The sequence below is a fragment of the Corvus moneduloides genome, chromosome 7 (genome assembly GCF_009650955.1).
Source record: "Corvus moneduloides isolate bCorMon1 chromosome 7, bCorMon1.pri, whole genome shotgun sequence".
Taxonomy (NCBI): domain Eukaryota; kingdom Metazoa; phylum Chordata; class Aves; order Passeriformes; family Corvidae; genus Corvus; species Corvus moneduloides.
This window is the reverse complement of record NC_045482.1, coordinates 17526874-17552534: the sequence shown is the minus strand read 5'-3', so window position 1 is coordinate 17552534 and position 25661 is coordinate 17526874. Positions and strand designations below refer to the sequence as shown.

The following is a 25661-nucleotide window of genomic DNA, read 5'->3' as shown; positions in this document are numbered from 1 at the left end:
GACTATGTTCATTTTCAGTGGTAATTCTTTTGTGAAATGCTATGTGAAATGATGTGCTATGGAGGAAAAGGTTCTGCAGTTTTGCCCAGGGCCACTGCAATGCAACTGTTTGAAAGACTACAAAGCAAATCCAGTCATCAATGCCCAAGTGTGTAGACTCTGCCAAAAAGCCAGATGCTGCTATGGGAAGCATTATGTATCTTTTCTAGTTTGGCACCTGGGTCCTGCTATGAGCAGCCATGTCTAATGTCAGTCTGTAACTTCAGATTCTACTGGTGCCTTAATAACAGCCTTTGTTTTGGTAATGTGTACAGTTAAAGGTTCCCTTCTAATCCCTCTTCCTCACCGTTCATCATTCAGATTGATTCCAAAGCAAGACACATGCAAAGTTCTAAAATGTGCTCTCCTCACTCACTCGTGGTAGTGTGGTACCTGTGCTCATTTCATGTACCTTTTTCTCTTTCTTCTTGTTATGGTGAAGGAACCTGATCAAACCAGACTTCTTCCAGACAATCTTCTTCACTGAAATTGTTTGTTTTCTACGCCCGTTAGTTTGGGGCTAAGAGGTAACTTTTTGTTTCTTGCCAGTAACAAAGACTAGTAACTATTAAACATCTGCTCAAAAGACTTACAAATTGAAGAGGAAAATTTATCATATCCCATCCATATTTAAAGTAGCAACAGTACTCCCATAATTTTATTGGAACTAATATCTCACTTTCAAAGAAAAAAGAAAAATCCTTCTTTTTATGTGCCCCATTCCAGAAATTGAGATAAAGCAGCATTGCCTCTATCTAAGAGTTCCTCCAATGTGTTCCTTTTGATACTCTTATGATATACATAGTGGGGGTGGCCCAGCCACACTCTTTCCTGAATGGAATGGAGATAAAAGCGGCATTGTATTTGAAATCAATAGAAGTGACTTGTGGCCTGTGATGGGAGTGTCTGGCTCCAGAATTATTAGCTGGTGCTAAGTGCTGACAATGCAATAGGATCTTTACAAGAAAGAAATACACTGAGGGATCTCCAAAAGCCTAATGCTGTCCTGGGAAGCAAGGCTGTCTAGACTGCTTGTATGGAGTATGATGGGAAGAGACTTACACCCACACTTTTGTGAGAAAAATGAAGAGCCCAAACGGAAGCATCTCCTGTCACATGTAGAATGAAAGGCTGAAAGGCTCTGCATTAAACTTTACACATGTGCTATTCTAAGCACTTTAATCAACAGCATATTTAACTGAGTTCAGAAAGTTGTGAGTGGGCCAGGGACTTGGACACATTTTCTGAAAGTTACTGACGTTCATATATTGGCAAATTTGAGGAATACCTTGCATTTAACTATAGTAATCTGATGGTTTTTGGTAATTCCTTATTTGGACTAAGACTGCTGATATTCATTGTTGTTTACATAGTCATAGCTAGCCAATTTTTAGGTGTCTGATAAAAAAATTTGAAAACTCAAGGGGAATTGTGATGGCTGGCATAGTCACTTAATATTTTGAAAAACAAGGACTGTATGTGGGGGAGACCTGTCCCTTTTCACTGACTGCAGAGAAAGATGAGCCTGCCTACACTAAAGCTGGTGTCTCTCCCCAAACCCCTTGCTCTCTCCCTCCCTGTGTATGCTAATTAATTTGAGTAGCTGCACAGAGCCACTGCCCAGGGAGATGACAATCCAGGCAGGGAGCCCATAGGTCTCTATTCACAGGGAGATCTAAAAGCAGTAGGCAAACCATGACATGGCACAGTGGTATGAAGGTCATCACCCAGTCTGCAGTTTGAGTCATGCTGGACATCAGTGAGCTCCAGTTATGCAATTAGGATAAAAGAATCATGGAGAGAAATGAGCACATCCATGTCACTGAGAGACAATCACGGATACAATTATGGATGTGAAATGCTGCCAAAGTTACCTGCTACTGGAATTACCAAACCACAGAAGCAAAGAGATCTAGTATAGCCTCCAGCAATGCAAATACAAATGAAGTACCAGAAGGCCTGCAGTCAGGGAAACAGATGCTGTTCTGCCATCTTTTTCTGTTGTAGAGCACTGGGCTACCCAGTACAGCTCGTTCAATCTCACTGACACCACATGCAGGATCCACAGGAGCAGTGGGAACACAGGACAAAAGAATGCTCCAGGAAAATCTGACAAAGCAAAGGCAGAAGATACTACATAATTATTTCCCTTAAAACCACAAAGACTATTGAAGGACATTCCTTATTTCTTCATTGTGACCTTCCCAGGAAAACAGTTTTTTTCCCCTGTATATTTGATTGTGGTTTCCCTTAGTCTGGGTCTTGAGGTAGTAAAAACTATCATACTCTTGAGCATAAAGGAAAAGCCTTTTCTTACATAAACATTTACCTGTTTGTGAATGATAAAAAGCAAACATTCTCAGCAGGTGCTGAGACCACCAAAAAAAACATTGCAGTGGTATTAAGAAAACCGGAATTTCCTTTTACACCTGCAGTCATTGCAACACTGTCAATACCTGCTGCACCTGAGTGGCCTTGGAATGACCTACTGCAGTCTAATCCTCACCTCATCTACTCCATAGTTACCTGCAACTTCTGACAATGCACAGAAAACAAATTTATAAACAGAAAACAGCATCCAGTTTTGTTTTTCTTGTCTTCTGTTTGGTTTTTTTGTGGGGGGATGGTGGTGACAGGGGCAGAAGTCAAAGGTCTGTTAGAACAGCAGATCACCTAGGTAACAAAATTCAAAACATTCTATTCATTCACATCATAGGCAGGGTGTGATTACACAACTATTTGGTTCTGTGTGATCTTCTTTCTCTCTTACCTAGCTAACATCCATTTAACTATTTCATTCACTCTGCAGCACCATCCTAGTAAATCAGCTGTTATGTTTCCAAGGCCCCAGTTCAATATGGTACTGAGACCATTCCTAACTTTTACCTTGAGTATGAATCTACTAATAAAGCTTTGCTACAAACCTATTAATATTACTGTACTGTGTCAAGACTAACATCCTGGGAATATCAATGCATTTCAAATGATAGCATGAGAACCCTAAATTCTTATGAGAACCCTAAAACCACCGTGAAATACAGCTAAAGCATATCAGTGCTTACTGTAACTGTAAAACTGAATAAGGGAATTAAAATGAGTGGGGAGGTTCTTATGTGGAAGTAATTACTGAAATCCTGCCCAGAAAATATGCTTAAGCTCCACATTTAAAATAGGAGATACTCATAAGGAATTGTGCTATTATTTATTGAAAAATAGCTTAGCTCCATATTGTAATAGATGATAATCAGACATTTTCATCTGGATACTCCCACACTGAAAGAAGCTCCTGGACAAACAGGAGCTTTTGTCCCTGACTGAATTCTGACTGCCAATTTTAGATGGTTGGGATGTGGCTTTCTCATCTGCACCAGAGCAGACGTATCAACCTATCATGTTCCTGTTGCTGGCAGCTCTTTGCTAATTTGTACAATGATAAGCACCTATTTCCATCGCTCCTGGTAATCTTGTCATTTCCATGTCATCAGCACAAGTCAGAAGAGAAAAGGTCAGTGGTACAATGATGAACCGTATATAAAATGAGCCATTAAAAAAAGAAAAATGGCTGGGTATTTAAAGGCCCAAGCTTGCTCAGCACAGTAACAGCTATTCTGACCATCTCAGAATGTATTTCTTACGTTATTCCCATCATAAGCAAAAAAATTCCCTCCCCACTGCATTTTCCCAGAGTGGTGCTTCGTTTACTGCACAAGGGAGCCCAGTTATGCCCAGGGAGACCATTGTGATTCTGGATGAATGTACTTTTAATAACAGCCCCTATGAGTATTTACTGAATTTTTTGAGCATCCACAGTCTGCCTTTTCTTTTCTCCAGTTTCTATACTACAGAAATACATACTTAAATGTGGCATATGAATTTTTATTTCTTTATGTAAAGAGAGTTACCAAAAGCAATGCAACAAAACCTTTGTGCGCTAGAAATGAAACAGGAAATAAAGTAAAAATTCAGACAAAAACCAATGTTACAAAAAACTTTGGAAATCCAGTGACTGTTTATAGATAATGGGGGGAATAAGAGAGGGGAGGGAGAAAATAGAGAGACAAGGAGCCACGTTGAGAGACTGCCACCAGGTAACTAGTGCTATGTTACTGCTCAGCCTGCAGCCAGACCCCATGATAGGCACTACTCAAGGAGCCCTCTGTTGCTCTTGTGTTACAGTTATCAGTGAAAGCAAAGCTGGTGAAAAAATGATGCCATTTCAGAAGGTAACCAGCTGCAGGATTCTGGCTTAAAGTGGAAAGCTGGGGATTGAAGTAGGTGAGCTGAAATGTTACTATGTCCTTGGCTGCAGGGACAAGATCTAGCAGATCACAAACATCATGTGCAGAACAAGGGAAATGCCTCTTTGTCAGAGCTTACACATTGTTTAGGAACAGAGAGCTCAAGAAATTTCTAGTATTACTGGCTACTTTTCCTTGTCCTTCTCTCCAGCCTCTCTCTTTAGAATTATCATTCGTATCCTTTCAGTTAACTTCAGAGCACATCACCCTGCTCCACTTAGCCTGCAGCTCTCTCCAAACAGACAGAATCAGCAGGATTTGGTATGCATACACAAGCGCATTATCTGCATTTTAAATTTGGGATAGTCACAGTACTTTGTGGATTTCCATCACTATTGCTTACAAAACTAGTGATGAGCTAAGAAGAATGTGAGATGTAGTTGTTGTCAAGTAAATATTTCAGTCACTGATTCATTGCTCATTTCTATGAGATGCTGTTGCTGAAGTCAGGAAGTGAAAGGGTGGAAAGCACAGCACTGTTCTATGCCAGAACTGAGGGATGATCAGCAATATGCTGTGGATAAGAGCGAACAGACGCTTGCCCTCATGGCTAATGCTGGCACGGTAAGGCAGCAGATAGTACTGGTTGAATTACAAATTCTATTGCTTTCCTTATTTATCAGTGATCTTTGACCACAGATGAACACTGAGGTGATAAAAGGCACAGATTACACAGATAAAGTGCACTAAATTATTCAGCTAGGTAAAGACCAGGGAAGGCTGTGAGCTTGAGAGGAACTTAACTAAGCCAAATACAAGATGTGCAACAGTGTTTGAAATCCACTGCCAACCAAGTGGAAGTAACACATGCAAGAAAGGACATGCCAGGCTTTTCATCTTTTAACTCCAACTGCTTTGGAGAAGAGCTTGGGCATTTTCTGGGTGAGTGTACTACTGACAAGCTGACTCTGTGAGAAAAGCTAAGCAGTTTCCTGCACATGGGCTCTTTAAACTGTGTTACTCTGAAACTCCAGGTTTTGGTATCTCCTACAACTTGGGTTTTGGCAAATGCAGCAACCAGTTCCTTTCAGGAGTGCAGTCCCTATATTCTTCAAGTTAAACATAGCCAGTTTCATACCACTGTTTGTATTGCGCTTCTGCAATTCAATGTTTTGTTTTTGAAATGTGGGGAAGTCATGTGATTTTTACGAAGCCTACACCACCAGTCTATTTGTATTGTATTTTTAGAGACATTGTATTGATTGAGAGGGAACTGGCTAACCTGAGATGTAAACAATGACTGGCATTTGCCTTAACCCGTGTGGTTAATATCACTGATTTGTCATGCTGAATGATGTGAGAAGAGGACCGATTGGTTGCTGATTATTGAACAGCTCAACACAGGGCACATTTGGCACCTCAGATGAGGGGCTATTCTAATGAGTAGCGCTGCTGCCAATTACTTAAGGGCCAGTGCCTCCTCTACAAGAGAGATTTTGTACATCTTCAAGATGTTTAACTAAATTCTAGCTCAGTAACAGATTGTAAATGAGATGGTTAGATTTGAGGCTCCATGCATATATATTCCTTTAACATCATTTCACATGCACCTGCCTGCTAATGGAGCCCTTCATTCTCTGTTGATGACTAATTAACATACCACACAGCAGTCAGTTTAAGAAATGTTTTGTTCTTTGTATAGGTTGTTCTTTGTATAGGTTGTGTAATTGAAACATCCCCTCGTATTTTTATTTACTTATTGGATTCAGGAATAAAGATTTTATCAGCCTTGAAAATTGTTAGAAGAAATAAGGCTGGAAAGAAACATCTCTGATCATGTATGGCCCATTATAATGACACTGTTTACTTTCAGATCAAAGCTGTAGGCATTAGAGAACCAGTAAAATATAAATATTATATCCCTGATTGTATCTCAGCACCGAGCATGGTGGTCATAAATATCTGTACTTCAGTATCAGACGAAATTCTCATTTTATATTTTCGTGGTTGTGAAATCAAATTTTTCTTTTTCCAATAGCATAAACAATATCCATGCTCAGACCGTCTGTAAACATGTCTTAAACCAAAAAAAGTACTCCAGCCAGGCCCATCCAGATACTTGACTCACTCCCTCTGCATAGAGCATATATGTGGATGTGTGATCTTGGGATACAAACACATAGCCCAAAAAACTGGGATTAACACTATTACCCTCAAATATTTTAGTTGCTGCTGATCAGCAATTATTTTAACTGGTAATTAACAACTAGCTAGCATATTTCCATTTCAAATATGATAAGTGATTTAAAGCTGTACCCACGTTAATCCAGACTTTCTAGAGCATCGAGTCTGCTCATATGAACATGGGACCTTCGGTGGCAACAACCTACACTGTGTGTACAAGTAATGACAGGAGAATATTTTCCATTTTCCCATGCATTGTGTTGGGTCAAATCAGTTGCTTATGGCCATGGTACATGCTAGTAATGTTAAAGAAGCAAAATCACATAACAGTGTATTTTTGACAGAAAATATTACTGAAAAATATGTATGATTAACTTTATATTGATGTGGGGACACATACCTCTTCTAATAATGGGACCATGAATTTTGTTTAAAAATAGATATTTAAAATTCTGAATATTTATTTAAATCTGAATTTAACAGAATCAGTGTACTTGTCCAGGAAACTCCAGAAGTTCCCGCCTTTGTCGTTTTATTGTGCTATCTAGATAGTCCTAACAACAACAACAACAACAACCAAAATCTTCATTCAATTAATGATTTAATTTGTGGTCTATATTATTATTATTCAAAAGATTCTTTATAGGATCTGCCTGTAAACTGGATATTGAAGAAATGTGAGCTTTTGTGAGCCTGATGGCTCTCGATAGGCTTGCAGTTGTAATACATATTTGCTTTCATTTTTGTGCAGGTTACCACACAGTAAGCCCTTTAGCACATGTGTTCAGAACAGAAATAACACTGAAGTACCCTGAATTTCATGGTCACAGAGCCTGAGTAAAACCTCACTGCAAATGCAAGGTATATTTAGGTACACTAGCACCATAATTTATGGGTATTAAAATTAATCATTTTCTTCTCGTTTTCCTCTAGATATGTAGGATATGAATGTCTCCTAAAATAAAAGGGGGTTTTAATAATATGTTTGGGGTTCTGCAGTTGAAGCACCTTTATATTTTTTTCCTGATGAAATATTTGCTGTTTTCAATCACCTGGGGGACATTATCTTGATGAAGCCACTGAAATATGCTCCATCAGTCTCAAAGGGTTTTCCTAGCCTACTTTTCACCCTCTTCTTGCCAATTAAGCTGCCACATTATGTATGATAGTGAGGGTCACTTGTTTTTTCCAAGTGTTATTCTGAATTGGTGAAGATGACAGCAGCATACCAGTCTAGTGAATAATTAGAATGTCTTAAACTCCCAAATCACCACCTTGAACAGCTACATACTAACTATTTTTAACCTCAGCTCCTGTCTTCTAGCAGGCTACATGCATTTTTGCCAGAAAAACTTACTGTGATATTCTGTGCTGCATGCCTATATTTTATATTAAAGACCTACCAGATAAAATAACTAGAGAGATGATGTTGAAAAATAGGAAACATTTGAAGTAAAAAAATATGCAATGCAGGACTTGCCTCCACAGGGCAACATTGCTCTAGGACCTCATAGCATTACTTACGCTATATCTTGTAAATATTGATAGGCAATCCTTCAGGTTTTGAATTTGCATACATCAGTTTGAACATGGTAAAAAGGCAATTCTTCTCAATGCTTTAAAACCATGAAGTGCTATTCTAATAATCCTATATCGGTAGTGTCCGCTGCACTCAATCAGAGTTTTCTACCCAATGGCAATTATTTATTATCTTTTAAAATAACCATCCTAGAATTTCTGCAGAGCAGCTTTGCCACTACACAACCTCAGAACAAAGTGGAAGCAGAGGACAGTACAGGTCAGTATGTTTCCTGCATATTATGAGCCTAAACCAGCCTTTCCAAAAGGGAGACAAATATCCTAAATGTTCAGGCTTAATCCACTGCCCAAGACATTTAACAAAAAGGCTTAAAGGAAGAGCTACTGACACTGGGTGAAGTTTTTAGTGAAAAAGCAGAGATGCCTCAGCTTGGCTAGCTTTCCTCACATAGCTATTAACAGTGACCACTAAAAACAAAGGAGAAAATGGTACAGTAACAAAGGGATGACCTTCCTCCCTCTTTCACCTCATTTTTTAAGTCGAGGCAATGATGCATCCTGTGACCAAACACCTTAATTGATCTCTAATTCTGTACAGAGTGTGAGAACTAGATTTGCAACATAGATCAAACATTTAAAACCAAAATAAAAAAAGACTAGCCACTGGGAAGTACTCCAGTGGCTTTCAGTCATCTTTTTCTTTCAAAGTGTAGCCACACAAGTATAACTTCCCCCAACCTCACCCTCTTCTTTGTTACACTCTCTTCCTGAATCTCAGTTCAAGGTGAGTTGTTTATTATTCTTGGTTTACCCAGCTCTGGCATAATAAGATCCCTTATACTGAGAGGATCACTGGACTCTTATCTCAAACATAAGCATATATCCACAATTTATTGGAGTTGTTCCTCTGAAACGGCTGCAGCCTGTGATTTGTTAACCGAGAGGCAGGCAACATGTGCTAAGGCAGAGAACTACAGGTTCCACTTTTCTTATGCCTTGGGTCACCGTGATCTTTCAGCTACAAGAAATCACCTTCTTAACTCTACTGGAAACAGGGCTATTAGTTACTTGCAAAAGTGGCTGGAAGTGGAAAACAGGCGGCTGATTTCACAAACGGAGACATTGTGGGCAGCTCACAGAAGAATTACATCTTAAACCATGGTCTATGCCTGTTTCAAGCTATTGAGGGTTGCACAGACTCACCCAGCCCCAAATACATAGGTGAAAAGATCCTTTCAGCCTTTAGAGTACAGCATACCTTATATTTTAGTGAGTTTTCCCTTTCCCCTAGTACATGAAAATTCTTCCACTCAGCATACTTCCAATAAGAAAATTTCAGCGCTGGTTCCTACGTGTGAGTTTGCCTTCTCTAGATAGGATTTCAGCTGGCAATTCTGGTTTTGTTTCTCTCCCTTTCACTTAATACTATTTGAAAAAATACATGTGGCAACAATACTAAAACAGAGTGCAGGCAAAAAAAACCCCAAGCCCAACAAACCCACATCAGTGTTCATATGCTGGGTCTTTAAGATATTTTGAAATGGCATAGCAAGGGCAATAGCAAGCAGGTAAGTTGGATATAATGTTTATTTTAGAGTTAGTGATAAATCACTGTGAGATAATAATGGGAGCATATGTCTCCAACAGCTTTTCAGAAAAGGTGTTCTATACTAAACATAAACTAGTGGACTAAAGAGATAGTGAAGATTTATTTCCTCTTTCTTGGCAGAAATAGATTTCTTTCCTTAGCATATTAATGATGATACATTAAAAATGTTTACAAAATACCATCACTTGAAATTATGAAATGAATGTAATTAGATTGCCTACAAGCCCTTAGGGCTATGAGCACCAGCTTAAGCATTAGTGAGACAGATTGCAAGCCAGGATTCGAGTTGTTTCCCTCATGCTGAGGAGAAATGGAAACAGTAGTGCAACTGAGAGCTGTACCACTGCATGAAGTGTAAGTCTGGAATACGGCAGTGAAGCAAATGTCCAGCAAAAGCTAGCACCAACCTGAAAACCCATTCAGATGAGCAGCACTGGTAACTGGCATCCCTGACCAAGGTTATCCTGGAGAACATTCACTATCATCTATTTGCTAAACAGTTCACTGTGGACTTCAATAGTCAGACTGAAAAGGCCTTTGTTTAGGTAAAACAAAAATAAAATAGGAGGCAGACCAAAAAGGGATCTTGACCTGAAAAAATAAGTTTTCCCAATGAATGTCATCATCCTCTTGGCACACAGTTGTCCTGAGGACAGAACCAAGCTCTTCCAGCAAGGTCGTGTGACTGGACTAAAAAGGATCTGTATTTATAGGTTCTGGAGTCACCACTCTCTTGCAGCTCCTCTGGGTGCTTATTATCACCAGTGTCTGACCCAGCTGCTCTACAGGCTGGTGCTTTTTGAGGTGACTGGTTCCCTCAGAGCCACTTGCCTGTGTGCTAGAATTTAAGGTGGGATCCTCTATTCACCACTTGTCAGACATGATTTCTTGTTAATCTTGGCTGTAAAGGGTGGAAACAACCAAGTGTTCCAACCAAGGAACGGGAGGTGGAAAGAAAGTCAGGAGATGAGACAGGAATGGGGATGAATGTTTTCAAAAAAAAGATTTAACTTTTAAGACCTTATTAATGAGTCAACTTCATCATCTACTTTTATTTTCCTTCAGCTTCCACCCAGAATATTTTGGAGAATATCATTGCAGAGAAGAGCTATGAAACATTGTTTGAAATCATCTTAAAATGAAGAAATTTAAACTTGTACTTATGTATGTATTTGTACTCTAAGGCATCTCTGCAGCACTGCATGGTAGAAAACACTCAGAGATCTCTCATTCACTGCAAAGTCTGAATACAATTTTCTAAACGTGTGTTGGGGAGAATGGTCTCACAATTAAGACAGTTGCCTATGGCATATTCCATCTCAGTTTGATGGTTATCTCAGCAACAGGGCAAGTGTTGAACAACTGATTGAAGAAAAAATTTTCCACAAGAAAACACTAACTGCTGATCATAATTTCTTTTTCGTTTTCCCCCCACCCCAGTCTGGCAACCATGCTTATTTCAAATATATTAAACATACATGCATTTGGGGAAATGATCCATAAAAAAGAAGGGTAGGATATGCCAAGAAGAAGAAGCTCCAAGTTTAAAATTGAGCTTGGTTTTGGGTTTTTTTCGCTATGTACTCCTCTCAGTAAGTAATTTTCTTTGTAATCTTCATGTATAAATTGATAAAAACAAAGCTTATGAACCTGTGCTTCAGAGCTATCATGCAGCTTAAACAACTGATGCTCAAGCAGTTCTTTAAACACAGTCTCAATCTTTCCAAAGACTTGCATTTCCAAAGCAGAATGTTTAAGAAGCATCCAAAATTAATTGAGACTTAATCTCCCTTTTTCAGCTTGCCTATCTGCCTATGTGGTATAAAGGCAATTTCCAAAGTGAATATGATAACAACACCAAGCTGTAACTCCGAAAAATCCTTATGACAGTAATTTCTTCACTAAGCACTTGTCCCAGATCTTGGAAAACATCCATCCAGTGGGATTGGAGTTTTGTGTAAAAATTAGGTAAGGTAATGTTATTCTGTTACATAGGACATGTCCCAAAAGGTATTTGAATATGAATAAATTATCAGTAAGAAGTTATAACTCTACAAAATCCCTATGGCAATGTTTCCTTACCTAGCTCAGGAGGTTAATGCCAAGCAGGCTGGCATGGATTCACATGGTGAAGAGAATTAAAAGCCATGCTGAGAAGTTTTCTTGTTTCTTGGGAATCATCCATCCAGGGAAATTTGGGGGGGTTATAAAAGGTATGTAAGAAAATGTAATGAAATGTAGTAAAACGGCTCTATTACATGTTACAGGCTGGAAAAGGGTCACATTTACAGTGCAATGTGAACTTCCAATTTCATATAGTAAGTCTAGACATATATGAGCAGCTGAGTACTGCAGACAAACTCTCTAAACAGGAGAAGCATACACTCCTACAAGGAGTTACATTGTGTGCAACAGGCTTTTCTATGCCCACTGCACATCAAGCAGGAAACACCTTCCTGAGCATTTTTGAGAGGTTGCAAGTACCCTTTCTCCCCTCAGGCTGCAGAGTTGTATGCCTGGACTGCCTTCTCCCTGGGCAGGCATCACACAGGGACACCAATAAAATGTGGTTTTAGCAAGTTTGTGACAACTGCTGAGATACAGCAGACACATGACAAATTCTCCATCCACCTGGTCAGCACAGATCCCACCTGAAACTGTATTCATTACTGCAAAGCAGAGCATCCAAACAAAGCACTGAACTTCACATGAACAATTGCACACTATTTCTGTATGAGATGTGCTACTGTGGACAGCCAGAAGACAAAAGCAGAATATTTCACCAGAGAAATTTCACAAACAAATCAGTGGATCTGAAATGTTCTCCCACAACCCACGTCACTGGTGTCTTACCCTATGCTGCTCCTCTTGGATGCACAAGAAATCCTTTCAACACGTATCAGAGGGTCATCTAACTCAGCAGCCAAGTCCAGAATGTAGTTTCTCTGTGCTACTCATTGCCACCTTCCTGAAACATTTTTACACTTAGTTAAAGCCTGCCTCAAAATCTGGAGCTCTCCAAACTGAGAAAGACAGGTGTACTGAGAGCAAGTCCCAAAGGGTTCTTTCCAGTTAGCATGGACACTTGCCACAGCACTCAGGGGATGGCTTTTGCTGAAGAATGAATGCATCAGCCTAGAGTTTGTGAAAACAGAGCTAAATTAACACTAGTTTAGTGTTGATTTCTCATGTGAAAAACAAAACTACAGGATGAGGGAGTCATTTGCTGCTTTGTTAATTCAGTGTTCCCCTTTAACCACTGTTTAAAATCCATCTTATTTTCCTGTACCTTTGTGGATTGTACAAAATCTCAATGCATCTGGTTTCAGAGAACAATTTCAAACAGCCATGTTTGCCACTTGGTACAGGTCCTGAGTCCTAATCACACTAAAACCAGATTGATGTGCAAGCCCCAGTCTTCCAGCTCTGACCTGATAAGGTGATCTAGCTGACTGGGGCAGGAGAAGGCCACAGGGCTATGGCCTCTGAGAAAGAGCACTGGAAACACTTTGTATTAAACAAACTGGGAAAATATAAAGGTTTATTTGCTCCAATATGGAAAGAGATCCTCTTGCAACACAAATTTAGTTAGTTTCAGATCAAATAACTCTTCATTTCTGTATCAGGCTATTTTGAGGAAAGTCAGGACACCCACTCAGGGTACCAGCACTTGACCATGTGCTTTCCTCAGGTGATTGTTTCCTCCAATTCATGTTTCCCTGGGCATAATGATTCAGCTTTGGCAGCTGTGGTGTTTCAGGCCTCATCCCTAGAACCATATGAAATATCTAGGGTAGCTCAGTCCAACACATGTGGCCTCTTGTTGGAAGTTCCTCACTTTCCATCTTTGTACACCAGGATGTGTTCGGCCATCTCTCGTACCCTCCAAGAAGGGCAAGCGGGCTGGGCTGGTCCAGGGCTCTTGGCAGCTCAGCTGCTGTGAGTCTCCTCTATTCTGCTGGGAAAGCCATGCCTCTTTGTGCTTTGGAGTACCCAAAATTAGAATGCCAAGTGAGATGTGGAGCCAGCAGACAATAGTTATCTCCTGCTGTGTAATGTGCTATATGGAGTAGCAGCAGAAAATACTGAAAGGAGCTCATCTTTGAATAACCTTACTGTTGTGGTTCCATGCTTTCCTGGGAAACATTTAATTCCTGCATTCCAAAAAGGCAACCTAACAATCTCCAGTGAGAACTTTGTATCTCCTGGTTTATAGGATTAACAAAAAAAAAAAAAAAAAAAGAGAGAGCTCCTCCTTCATTTTGTGTGTTTAAAATGAAAACATGGCCCTTCAGAAGTATCAAAGGACTTAAAAGCACCACAGTGTTTCAGTTCACCTGGAAAATCTATTTTAAGACATAAAATAATTTATAAGAGCATAAAAAAGTACCCTCCCATGAGGGAGTGACATGAATTACAGTTACAGCATATCTATATCCAAATTTGAAGGATCCATACAGAGGAGCTCTGTAAGCAGGCATCTGTATTTTCTGAGCCTTTGGATATACATTTTTTTGATCAGAGTTGTATCTTTTCTCATTTTGTGTTCCAATGCTCCTCTGAGGCTACTCATGTACCAGACTGGCTTGAAGTGGTACATCTGTTCCTTCATTATGCTCTGCTCAGGTCTTTAAATACCTGGAGCAAACCCCAGACTCCAGATTTACCTGCTATTTTAATATAGCTGAACTATCTTTTCTCTACTTGGCAGTCACTGTTATTGCACAGGCTGTATAGTTGAAGATCATAAATTTTTCTTTGTGCCCAATAAATGCATTCTTTCAATAGGCTAATGCTTGTATCCTGCAATTATTCCAAACAGGTGGGCACTCTGACACTTGCCATTAGCCAGCCCACAACACACAAATGTATTGATCAAGGCAAAGATGCACTTCTGACTTGTGCTAATCAATGTATCTGTTCTCCATGGGTTTTTACAGTGTAATGAGCAGGAAATATATATACCACTCCTAAGTTTCTCTCTCTTCAGGGAGTAACTGAGTGCACTTATAGAAGAGCTGATGTACTGATTCACAGTAAAGTGAAATGACATCTCCAAATAAAATTTTAATCTTAAGTATGTATGTAAAGTTTTGAGGAAGACTGATGGGCAAACTTGCAAAGTTTGCAGTATTATAGGGCTTAATATACAGCTATGGAGCTCCTATGCAATTGTACCTTTTACTGTGAGCTTTCCAAAGTTAACTAGAGTTCGACCTGCTTTTAGATCCCCCCCAAGGAAACCAAATGATGCCACAGGAAGTGGGTTTTTTATGAGGAATTAGTAGTTTCTGTTCCCACCAAGTGTGTTCTTGAGCTTTTAGCTTTCAGACGTGATATTCTCAAACTCTGAGTTAGTGGCTGATCTTTAATTTACCACATTTTGCCTTCAGCTTTGGAAGTGCAGCTCCGCATTAACAGTGTCAAGCAGCAGTCACACATTGTCTGTTTATTTACCAAAATGAGCAAGTCAGTTCTCTGCACACAGCCATAAAACCCAAGCTTTCTGAAGACTGGCATTGTAATCACACTGCATTCAAATTTACAGTTAAGACTGAAGACCTCTTATTCACATTAGATTTGTTAAGCCTCTCTCCACTGGTTCTTTCATTCAATGTTCAGAGAATTACACAACTTACCTCCAGTCAGTGGCATGATTTGTCACCTTCAGTAAAGTTTGACATGCTGTTTCTGGTATAGCAGCAAATAAAGGACTTTAATAAGCTGCACTCAGGATTCTGAGTCAGTGCAAACCAGTGCTGACTCTGGGGGAGGTCACGAAGAGTGTCTAAGATTACCTAAGGTTTAAGTAGCACAGCAAAAAACAGCATAGAGGGAAAAACATCCGCTAAGAACTTTTGTTTACAGTGAACCAGTTAACCTGCAATGGATGATAAAAAGTATACTGCAAGCAATCCCTGCAATTTTTACTGTAGTCTCATAGTTATACTCTGCTCATAATGACAGGATGGGAATTCAATAACTCTTTTTGTCTGGATCTCGAAGTCCATACACCAAATACGCTCATTTGGCTCTTAAGTATCTCTGAACCAATGGCAACCAAACCAGACATTTTTATGAAGTCTTTTGATACCTGAACACTTATACCAGTTTTATGTAAAAATGTAACAACACTATCACTAGCTGACCCATTTCTCATTGCCTACTCTTTTCAGGGGGCAAAACTCCTTCTGAAACAAGTTTTTGTGCCTTCTGAGAGGCACAAAAGGAACCTAGGAATTCTTAATCTCAAAATTCAATGTGTAATCCACCAGCACAGCATGAGTCACATATTTTAATGGCCAGTGTACACAGATGTAAGTGTACAACTGCAAGCAGCTAATGGGTTTACTCTTTTAATGGAGGAAGCCAGCAGCTAATCTGAGGGCCTGGCGTTCAAACTCTACCCATGACCCAACTTAAATTATTGCTTTGTTAAGCAAAGACTTAAATATGATTGATACAGTGCAAGCTATTTAATCTGCCATTATATAATGATTAACATTCATCCATCTGTTCTATAATCAAAGATGTTAATAAAGTTATGAAGATAATAGTATAACAAGTGTTTGTTTTTGCTAATCCCAAATTGTTGGGATAGTTCTCATCTGGGAGCAGTGAGGGACACAGCAGGGGTAAGAGCCCATCTCTATTAGGAGTGATTAATATAATTTTAAGCTATAATTCCTTGGATACATTCACACAGGAGACTGCTACCCAGCCATTAAGTATCCTTAAGAGGATGATCTTTTGTACCAAAAGGTCCAGCAGTTTTTCTGACTTTCTGACAGTTGGGAATTTTATCTCCACCTGGTGCCTAAAGGGTGACTCACACATAGAAAATGCTTCAAAGGTGGCTGACAATGACAAAAAAAAAGTTGATATATCATCTTTCCAAGCATATTTCTCTAAGGGGATGCCCAGCAGTTATGTGGCATGAAGGTTTTACTGAGCTGAAGGCAGCTACTGTCTCCCTAGTCACCCTGGAGAATCAAGAGCAGCACTGGCTGTTTGGCGTTGCCACTTGAAAATCAGTTAGAACTAAACTGATGGACAACATGTGAAATCTCAGGGGAATGCCTTCTTCCCTTGAGTCTGACAACCACGGTGTACAACCACAGCATGCCATTCTTGGGTGCCTGCCAGGAAGAGCTGCAGGCAGGAGGGGTCCGGCAGCTTATGGGTATCTATCGATAAAGCAGCAAAACAGTGACACCTCATCCCTTCCACTGTGCTCATGCACTCTCTTCCTCAACCACGTCATGCTTGCAGTTAGTTTGCCTGAACATTCATGAAAAGTACACTGAGGTCTAGAACTCAGGAAAACCCTCTTTTCTCCACAGAGATATACAAATAGAAGATTCAAAAGGTAAAACTTATATCTTAAAATATTGAGAACTGCATTTGCAAGACTGTGAGTCTCCAGAAAGTTAACAACACAACGTGCAGATGAAAGAGTTTTGATAATCTTTTCTGGATACTGTTTAATGTTAGTTTAATGGTCAGTTTTGATTTCTGAGAGGAGCTGAAGATGCACCCAAAGGTGCTACTGCAATTTAGCCAAACTATCAAATGAAGAAAACATTGCTCAGAGGGCTTAGAAGCCATAAATAATCATGTCATTGTAAGGGATCCACCATAACAATCACATTCCACACATTCTGCTTTCCTTAAAACTCAGGTTTCTGGTGAGCTGGATGGACCTTCTCTCATTTTCCATTTAAATTTTAAACTGGCCTGAAATCAGTCTTTTTCTATTTGGCATAAATTTTTAAATGGAATCTTCTTTCTCTCTGTTTTGTTTTTTTTTTTTCTTTTAGGTTATATGCAAAGCCAGAATCATATATCCTTGTCAGCTTTATTATTAGTAGGCTAGACAAACCTTGCATACCTGGAGCACACCCATGTTCTGAAATACAACAACATGCAAAAACACAGAGGGAGCCCTGAACTCTTACATCTTTACTACATGTGTTGCATTGGTGGCTTGAACTTGTACATGTTGACTGATTAAAGGGTACTTTCACTTCATCTGATGTTTCTGATGAAATTCCAGATTACAGCTAGAGTTCTTTTGAACATTGCATTTAGTTTTACTTCAAACTTTTTTCTCCCTAAGTTCTGACCTTATGATACTCCAGACACGTTCCAAACCATCAGTGCCTTCAAAATTTGCATCATCTGCAGTGTTCATTAACACACCTATTTTGTGTCAAGGTAGTCATAATAACATTTTTTCAGCCCTTTATATTTGATCAGCCTTTGAACCAATACCCTCTTTCCAAGAACTTTCCCTTTCAGCGCAGATAAATATCTACTGTTAGGGCAGTTTCTTGCTCATCTGATTCTTTTGCCAATGCTTTATTGACATTTCTGAGACACTTCACCAAAACCTTAGCTGAACCGGTGCTTCAACAACTTTTACTCACAGTGCCACATTCTACTTTTCAGGCTTTTTACCTTCAGGGTTCTCAACTTTTCATAAGACCGTATTCTATTTCTTATACATTAACAACTAGAACTGAAGAAAAGTAAAAGGGCAACAAAAGCGTGCTCATCTAGGGAAAAAAAAAAAGACAGGAAATATTTATTCTGTCTTCAAAATTCTGAAAGTTTTCAGAACTTAACTCCAATAAAAATGCTCAAAGTAGAAGTGGAAATAAAGAATAATAATTAAGATATGAAATGAAGACACGTAAAATAGAAATATTAAATCTAGAGTCATCTAGAAATTTCTTCAGTGCCTTTTAAAGGTTACTGCCCTCTGTTTATGTCCTTATAGGTTTTAATGAGTTTCAAACTTTTTATTCAATGTTCCTAAGGAAGAAGCTGAGCCAGGACTACAGTTAGTTTTGACATCTTATTTACTCAATAGTGAGATAACTTTCAAAGATAAAATATCTGTTTTAGTTTTCCTCCTGAATAAGTAAGCTTTGTGGTTTTTTTCCTACTTATCTGCTTTCCTGTTTGCAAGCTGCATCCTTTACTGCCACAAAGAAGTTTTATCTCATGGGCAAAGAATCAACGTTCATGTTTTTACCTACAAAGGGAAATAAAGGGGAATCGGTTTTCTACCTTTTTCCACCACCTGTGGAATCAGCAAAGAGACCTTACTTTATTTTATCAAAAAGTCGAATATATTTAGAATCCTATACTTACCTTAGTTTACATTTTAAGTCACTTACTCTGGTAACTGTTTTGTTACATTTGGAAAGCATCTCTAAGCTGCAGAGTTCTTGATACAACTGGAAAAATTAAGCCTTTCTATTTGTAAATGAGTAAAACCAGATAACTGCAATATAAGCAAAATATCAGCCTCTTTCTCCTGCCCTACAAGGAATAGCAAGTGCTCAGATCTGTGTATGTATCAAAGAAATAAACATGCATGGATTGAAGTGAATGCAATAGAGGGAGTAAATATGACACCTAGTTCAGATTAAACAAAAATGCTGCTGTAGTACTGTGACTGCTATAGAAAGGACACTTGCTTAAGAGGAAAAAATACTACATGCCATAAAACTGCAAAGCCTTCCTACCCTGCCTTTACAAGCAGGTGGTTATGTCCATCACTAGGTCTATACACAAAATCTGCCATAAATTGTCTCTGCAGTTAGATGTTGTTGTTTCAGCAAAACACAGATTTGTAGCAGACTACTAGGAGGTCCAGCTTAAACCCTGTACCTCCTAGTAAAAATAGCCTGATACAGGAGTGTAGCCTGCACTCTGGATCACCATTGCTAAAGCTTTCCGAAGGTCTTATCTGTTTGCCTCATTTCAAAAATCATGAAATGTCAAGTGTTCTCTGTATCTCTGTGCACTGAGTTACAGTCTGGATTAGAGCCTGAATCCAGAAGATGATAAGTAGTCTCATTGCTGCTCTGTTTAGACAGTGTGAGATTGAGACCTTTTGTTTCAGCCCTTCCATAAAACACAGAAATAAATGGAGCAGTTTATTCTGCAAAGATCCTTGAATTCCCAGAGCTTTCTGCCTCATCCCTGGGGTAAGTATCACACCTATTCCCTGCTGTAATGTTCCAGCCTTAAAGATTTGGGCTGAGCTGAAGCAGTTAAGACTCACAGTCCTTTTCAGTGTTTGTGAGTCAGCCAAGGTGGCAATTTAATAACTTTTCCAAAAAGCCAACTGGTCAGGTACAATGCCTATATTCTAACAAACCAGAGTACTGTGGCCTCCTTAAGATCAAATTACACTCTTAACAGTGATCAGGAGCATCGGATTAATTGTAAACTTGAGGTTTACAAAACAGTTAATGGTAGATATTGGTAGTATTCAACCTGTTCCCATTTCTTCATCTTTCAGCAGTAAAACTTCCCATTGCAGTGCATTACAATATGGGAAATAAATATAATCCCTCTATCAACACAGCTGTACAAACATGTCAGAACCACTCTGAACAGGAAAAATTGCTAAACAGCTCACATTATAAAAATTAAATATCGGACCAAAACACTGAACACTTCGCAGAGTTTTCACTTCATTTTACAAAAGAGATTAACTGGATTCAAGGTGGGCTTGCAGACAGGCTATTGTAAATTGGACCAGAAATCATCAGCCACCTACAGTCTGAATTTGACCCCATTATATTAAACAAAGAGCCCTGAGAAATAATTGAGCTGGGAGCTGCACAACAGCCTAAACCCCTGCTGGCTGACAGTGCCCAGCAGAGAACAAATGAACCCACTACTAATGGTAGTCAACAGCTTCTGCAGAAGACTGAACTTATCAGCCTCTAAAGAAAAAACATTATTCTGCATAGTCCTTAAACCAACATGATGTAGAAAGCTGGCCAAATTCTAGGCTCCTGTAGATTGCTAAAAATTTCTTCTGAAATCAAAAGACCATTGAGAATTTAGATTATGACCTTGTCAGCTTCTCCTTACAAAACAAGCATGTGAAAATAGTACCAAACAAGCTGCAACATTATTGTGTGTGTAGGACCTTGCACTGGCATTACAGATGGGATGATCTCTCGGCAGTCTGGGTGCAATGGCAGAGTCCCCGGAAGCACTGATGCACGATTATCATATGTTATCATGCACATGGGCTGACTGAACAGGTGTGCTCCTCCTCAGGTGAACGTGTAGATCTCTAATGTGCCAATAGCTCATAAGAAAACACTGTCACAGGCTCTGAAGTTGGTCCTTCCCCAGTGACAACACCTGTCAGAGAGATGGAAGCAAGATCAGTTTTTTTCACTTTTGCTTTTTTAACATAGTTGAGCTTTAAGTAGTTCCTGTTCTAGAATAAATAGCTATGTGTTTTACAGGCATAATAAGGAGTACTGTGAATCTACAAACGTAAAAGCATTGGTGAATTTCTGGCAGTGGTCGCTGCTATCAGCTACGGTTGGTGATATTCATGCTGCAAGTCAATGAAATAAAAGAAAGCTTCCTACCTAAATTAGTTGGAATACAAAGCCCAGCTGCTATGCGGAGGAAAGAGAATTAAATAAGCCATGCCCCACTTAAACTCCCCAGCACACCATGATTTCTCTCTGAACCTGCCACATCTCAAAAAATTGCTTCCATTCCTTTGCAGAAGTCAAAAGAGCAGGTAATTAAACCAGAACCTGAAGGTGCTCCTCAAGCCAGGCCTGACCTGCTGCTTCCATGATGCTCAGGCAGCTTCCCCCGGGGCAGGACAGACACAGACCCTGCATGACACTGCTCTCTGCTGAGCTCTTGGCTAGGGACAGGGCAAACCCTTCTGTCTAGTCAGATAAAGTGGTGGGGAGACCATCCTCCCTTCCCTCCTGGGGCAGTTTCAAGCTTCACTCATTCCTCCACAGAGGCCTCAGCTGTCTGCAGGGCTTGGCTTTTACAAGGTTTATACTGGGGAAGAGAGTGGCCAGCACAGAAATCTTAGTTAATCCACAGAAGAGCTTGTACTTGCTGGGAGTGTCTTGCATTTTGTGAGAAACTTGGTTTATATTTGAAGTTTCACAATGAACATAATTTACTTGACAAATTGATCAGTTAAGGTCTTCTCAGGTTGTTCCAGCCGCCCTACTGAGTACTGGAACTTGTGGTGAAGGTCTGAATCTCAGCACAGTCCGATGCAGAGACAGTATATCATCTGCAGCATGTATACAGGGTACACTGATAATTCTGGTGCCACGTAGCAGGTCAGTCTGATTAGAACTCTTTTGCCATATTCTGTGTTCTGTCTTTTTTCCTGCAACTGATCAGGGAATCTCAGAATTAATTAAATCTCTTGATGTACTTAGACAGCTTGTGGAATAAGTAGTAAGATGTTAGAGATACTGAACTTGTTCATTTGATTTCATCTCTGTAACCTGAGCTCCAATTTAATGCTGTACTTCTACCCTCTTGAAGACTAATTACTGCATGAGTTAGCAAGTCATCTCACCAGCTTTCATTTGTGAAGAGTGTAAGTCAGTGGAAATGTAATTCAGGTATTACTCTGGCTTTGTACATGACCGGTGAAAATTCAAAGATTTAGCAGTTAAATATATTTAACACTACAACTCTCTTTTCTTGAAGCCAACTCAAGCATGGTTATAGGTGAAGGAATATGCCTAACATTTAAACTCTGCTCTCAGCTCCCTCAGTAGAGACAAACTCAGTCACAGCTCCCAGTACCAGAGGAGTTTTCAGGATTTACACTTGTGCCAGTGAAGAGATGGTAATTCTTTAGATTTCAATTTTTTAAAAACATATCACAGCTTTGTGGAAATAACAGCCTTAACATTGGCAGGAGCGTCACAGGACTGATTTTATAGTTATAGCACATGACTGTCCTGTTCCTGCTGGGTCTGCAGTGCTGCAGTGAAGCAGCTCTGAGCTCCAGGGTACCAAGATGTCCTGTTCACAGATACCTCTGCTCTGGACCCTTCATCTCTCTAAGATGAGGTACACGAAGAACTTAGTGAGACTCCATGTTCTTATAGCTCTGCCATTAGGACACTCCAGTGAAGGGGACCAGCTGTGTTTGTGCCAGAAATGAAATTTTGGTAGCAAAAGAAAGATCAACAACTTGAAAATATAGCAAGGTAGAGACATAGGAAAGGAAAGCGGTACAGACAGACTCTTCAGTTTAAGAATGACACATTCAAGAAGCTTTAGATTGTGGGACAGTAACTTCCTTGAAAAGTTCATGGCCAAAATAATATTAATTCTAATTTCCAGGCACTCAGAGAAGCATATTTTCTTGTCAAAATGAAATTGATTAATCTCCATCCATTTTCAGAACTCCATAATAGGTGCAAATCTACCCTTAACACAGCTGAGGTTTTAGATTGTCTTGTTCAATGCACTTAAGTCCAGCAAACTCAAGCACTAGCCACATACAGAAAGGTTCAGAAAGATGTTACATGCAAGCCCAGGTAAACCTAAGTCTGCATTGCTGCTTCCACAGAGGTCCTTTCCTTGCTTCCAAGAGCAGAGGTAGCTTCGGTGACAACCACTCCTTGTAATCTTGACGCTTGTCAGAATTATACCTCATACAAAAAAATAACCCTCCAAACCTGTGCTTCCTGATGTGCAGAAACCCGGCCCAGCCCTAGTGGGCACTTGTTTTGCCAAGGAAACACTTACCCATCCCTAGGATCACTGTAGTTCTTACATTACTGTCAATATTGTCATTGCTCCTTGCAATGCCTGCTAACCTTGTTGTTCTGCCTAATGGCACCAACATTCCCACCCTCAGTATCTGACATACAGTACCTACAGTCTGCTCACAACACAGACATCAGTTATTCTTTCCTAGAAGGCCTTGTCCCAGGAGGGCCAAAGGTGGCTTCTCGATTTATACCCTTTGGGTTAACGGATTTTTCCAATGGATTGTTACCCCCAGGATTCAATCTCTACATTGTTTCTCCATACACCTTTGAAAGGATTGCTTACAGGACCATTAATAACCCATAGCAGTTGCCTCCAGGAACACTATGACTAGTATTTGTTTTCTTAAGTTTCTTCTAGGTTGCTTCAGTTATACACCCTAGAAATGCATCCAAGCACAAGCATCACTGTCTGCTTTAGCAGGGCACCAGGTTGTCTGTTACAGAAAGCATGCAACAAGTCTTGCATTAATTCAGACGTCCATCCCTTATCTTGACATCTGAAAATGGCACCTTCTGGCAGCTTCCTCTTTGGTATTGTCTTTCTTTTAAGGATGATGTATAGTGGCAATTTTGCTTTATCTGCTAAGACCATCAGCAAAGTGACAAACCTGTTTTTTCATTGGCAGTGTTTTTGATAAGCCATTTGGGCTGCTTTAGTGCATGGTAATATGGTGTCTAAAACATCCAATGCATGTCTAAATTAAAAAGGGGATGCCTAATTTGTGTTGCCTGTGTGCATTTGTAAATATTTGTAAATTTTCTACATTGCTGCAAAGTGTTGAAATTCTAATGCTTTTTCATATAGTTAAACTTTATCCTAGTGTTATTTTACATCTAATATCTTGAGTATTACATCATTTTTACATACCTAAAAATTAATGGTTTGACTGTCAGTCCAGCAAGACCTGTCCTGCAAAGTAATTTTTAATTGTCATGCGAACTCTGAAAGGACCTCTTTCTAAAACTAATGAGAAATTTTTGTTAGAAGTTTCCTAATCTGAATAGCTCATTCAGAAAGTCATTATTAGTAAAATAATAATTTTCTTCTTTCTATAAAACTTTTAGAAAGAAATGGTCATGAATCTACTTGGAAGTTTTCATATTTCTCATACCATAAAACATAAGGCTTCCAAAGCCTCTTCAAAAGGTGTGGATCTATGCCTTAAAGTACTCAGTAGCAATGGTAATCAAGATGTTTCAGAGACAAGGGAGAAAATTACACATATTATAAAATATAAACTATATTATATGCAAGCTAGGAGTAAGCAAGCAGTAGAAGGTGTTCACTCTGTTCTCAACTTTGAAGGAGCCAGTGGCTCAGAGCAGCTGCATTGGCTGCTTTTGTTTGTCACATTGAAGAGGAAGAGCAGGAAAGCAGCAGCTCTCAGAGTTTCTCCTCCCTGGGGTAAGAGGTGGAGGCTAATTAGGCAACACTGCTAGTGAGTGGCTACACTGGAGTAGCTAAAAAATATATCTGTCAATTTTTACCATCTTAATAATGCACCTTCTTATTTCATCCTTTCTAACATCTGCCTGTTTCTGTAAATCTATGCTTTCAAGTGAAAAAAGAAATTCTATAACATCTAGTGTTGAAACGGAAAAGTATTTTATATTCCCAGTGCTGATATCCTTAAAACTGGGGTACAAGGCTTCTCCCTCAGTATCCAGCACCCTGGTGTATTCCTTCAAAGTGTTAAGAGCTGAGAAGACTATTAATTCTTTTCCCCTGAATGATATAGCCCAGTTTATGAGCTGGAAACATGTCAAAAGAAGCTTTTACCTGCTGTCATCACACATTGTTACGCCATATGATCTCCCTCCTCGTCTGCAGTGTCCCCCTTGAGCTAAGGCAGAGAAGATGATTTTCCTTAAGAAAAAGAGAAAACCACAGTCCAGCACTATGTTCTTGTCCCTCCCCAGCCTGGCAGCTCCTTTGCTTCTTGTGTCACTGCCAGGTTAACTAATGATACTTGTTCCCCTTTTTGGCTAAGAGGCTAAGAGGATCCACACAGTTTCATCCAAGGGTCTTTTCTAATCTTTCTTACAACAACACAGTTGTTACAGAGGCTAAAACAGAAATCAGTGTTTGGTCACCACTTTAAATTGTTCATGTTTCTTTGTCCATGGTTTCCTCCTTCAGGCCCAATACTCCCCAGGGGTTTGCAGAGCTTACCCCTCTGAGATTGTTCTACCAGACATCTTCTTACAGCATCTTTCACTTACATTTGTAAGCCAACAGACACTACTTACAGTCTTGACTTCATTTTGAAGACCAGTAAGTTCCAATCAACCAGAAAAATAATCTTGATAAATCTTTTTTTATTTTCTTGTCTTCTCATTCCATTAAAGAACTGGAAAAAAAAGTGAAATATCTGAATTTTCTACAAAATGGAAATTCTGGCTCCGCACTGACACTCTAAATGGGTGTTGAGACTCACCTTCCTACCAGCA

At 39.5% G+C, this 25661-nt stretch overlaps 1 long non-coding RNA gene across 1 annotated transcript; it reads right to left on the bottom strand.

Moving 5' to 3' along the window:
• Nucleotides 1-18570: 18570 nt before the first annotated feature.
• Nucleotides 18571-25630, bottom strand: LOC116446269. Its single transcript, XR_004241108.1, has 4 exons — nucleotides 25461-25630; nucleotides 24991-25054; nucleotides 20567-20787; nucleotides 18571-18649 (listed from the first exon to the last, which is right to left on the bottom strand). It is a non-coding gene; the product is annotated as an uncharacterized LOC116446269 (long non-coding RNA).
• Between the last annotated feature and the right edge of the window lie 31 nt (nucleotides 25631-25661).